Source organism: Montipora capricornis, chromosome 3 (assembly GCF_036669925.1).
Source record: "Montipora capricornis isolate CH-2021 chromosome 3, ASM3666992v2, whole genome shotgun sequence".
Taxonomy (NCBI): Eukaryota; Metazoa; Cnidaria; class Anthozoa; order Scleractinia; family Acroporidae; genus Montipora; species Montipora capricornis.
Window position 1 is genome coordinate 38,951,793 of NC_090885.1, and position 2,373 is coordinate 38,954,165.

Genomic DNA, 2,373 nt, shown 5'->3' on the forward strand with positions numbered 1-2,373 from the left:
GACTCTTACGCTTCTTCAAAGCAGTACAAACACAAAACGCTCTTTCGTCGCTTTAAGACCTTCAATCCTCCTTTTCCACTGCTGATTAATCTTTAGGGCTATATCTTTCTATTTTGAGCTCTGTAGAGGTTCACCCCTATTCTAAGAGGAGGAAAATATGTCTTGGAAAATTAGGACTGATGCGCTCCTTACGGCATTTTCTTCTTAAGTTAGATCGCACGTCAGCGAGAGTGCACCCATTGGCAAATAGTAAATGATCAATTGGCCAATCAGAACGCGCGTTTTATCCAAGTTATGTTATAATACAAGGTAACTCTTGACTTCTTCAGCTGCCTTCCCCTTTTTTGTTTTTGCCACGTGAAGAATTGGGTCAACAACTTGATGAACGTTTGCTTTAAGGGTGCTGAGAACACTTGTTCCCAAGCCCAATTTTTTTTTTTCAAATTCTGCAATTATCTGGCAATACAAATTAAATGACTCTTGAGCATTGGGGGAGCCTATTTTACGCTGTTAGTTGGTCGGAGGAGTGAAAAGCAAGCCTGACAAAGGAAAAAGCAAACACGATAGGAAAACATCAAAGCTGATCCAGGACTTTCACCCTTCGTCCCAAAATTGTTATTTCGAAAAGACAGACGCCATACCTGACACAAATAAAACAGTGATGGGTATTCTCCCATAACCTCTGCAATGGGCACTTGCTGATTCATCAGCCGTCTTCTATCAGGAAATGTCAGAATCATTCCCTGCTCTATCTTTCTTTTATCTGGATTTCTCCGTTGCCACTCATTTTCCAGTGCCTTTTTATGCCTCTTCATAGAGGCTTCATCTTCAGCTTCTGGGTAAGTTGGTTCCCAGTTTAAGGCTTCACGCCTTAATTTAGAAGGCGACACCCGTTACCTATCTGGCTAGTCCAGTTTGATTATCTTGTGCAAGATCACCTCTGGGTCTTTCACAAGATGTTTCCTCTTATTCCTGAATTTCTGGTACAGTTGGACAAACACAGAATACAAAATAAAAGTAAATGAACCTACATGACCTGTGCCAACTTATTCATCTTTACGGGCAGGGTATGTCCGAACAATGAGCTCAGCAACTGCTGTGAGTTGATCTCTGGTGGGCTATCTGGAAAAACCAACAACAGAGTATGGGACAAATAATATTGTTTAACAACCATGATATAATAAAACTCTGGCACCAGTTGTTCAAAGGCCAGATACATGTAAGTTGATCCAGTGCATGTATAAGTCACCATCCGGAGAATACAAATACATCTTTTTAATGTAGCGTTTGTGCTGTCAAGGTTAGCAAACACTAACGATTTATTGCATTCTTGCTTCGAACTTCACGGCTTTGTTGTCGCTAGCTGGCTAGTACGATCCACGGCATTGGCACTTTTTTCAAAGCTCTATTCATGGCTAAGAGTTGACACGTGTAACACTAAGTTCTCTAGTAGTACAGCTCTTCCGACTGGCTATGCCAGCAGACATTAGTCTAGCTATAAAAGCATATGAAAACTCTTTAAAGGTCACTTATGTTCTGTTTTACAGCGAAGTTAGCACTCAATATATTATGTGGTTTACGATTTTGTTTTTAACAAATGGCCAACCTTCCATCCGGTCCGGGGGAAGATTTCACTGCGCTAACAAACGAAGACTTAAAACTCCGTCTCCAAGCTCTCAATCTTCCCATTGAGGGCTCCCGAGGCCAGTTTCTCGCCCATGCCATCTCAACGGGCCTTGACGGGAAAGGCGACCACAGCACCGAACCCACAGAAAAGGCGCACAACTAAGGTCAAAACACACCAGTTAGAGCGACCCACGAGGAAGTCCGCCACGAATCGAATAGATGGAGAACCTGCAAGCCGTCCAGCCACCCAGGTCGGTGAAGAAAAAGGCAGCGCCCTCTCGGACAACGCCTCCGTCCAGAGCCGATTCTTTCTGCTTGCAACCCACCACAGTGTTCAGCCCAGCTCAACGTTCCGCGCGCCATGGAGGATCTCGTGTCCGAATTAGTTCGATCAGCTTTGTCCACATTTCAAACTTCGTCCGCCGCCCACCTTCCGTCCTCAGCCAACCAGAGCTGTTGCACTCCTGGTATGGCCTCTCCTCTGGGTCTTTTAAGGCCATTAGACAAGTCTTTGGAGGACAAAATCCCCAGGAGTGAGAACATTGATTTTGCGTCACTTTGGCCCGACAACTTGTATGAGTCGCAGACCCTTGAAACCCAGTTGCGCTTGGACAACTCATCCTCAGGCCCCATGGGTTCTCCGGTCATCATGGTTCGCAAGAAAAAACCTGTCATTGACACATTCCAGAAGTGGCTAGATGCACGTATGTCCTACATGACAGTCCTTGTTTCTGCCTACTCACGTTG

General features: G+C 44.8%; 1 pseudogene; it reads right to left on the reverse strand.

Moving 5' to 3' along the window:
- Positions 1–297: 297 nt before the first annotated feature.
- LOC138041803 (uncharacterized) lies at positions 298–1,725 on the reverse strand (annotated as a pseudogene).
- Between the last annotated feature and the right edge of the window lie 648 nt (positions 1,726–2,373).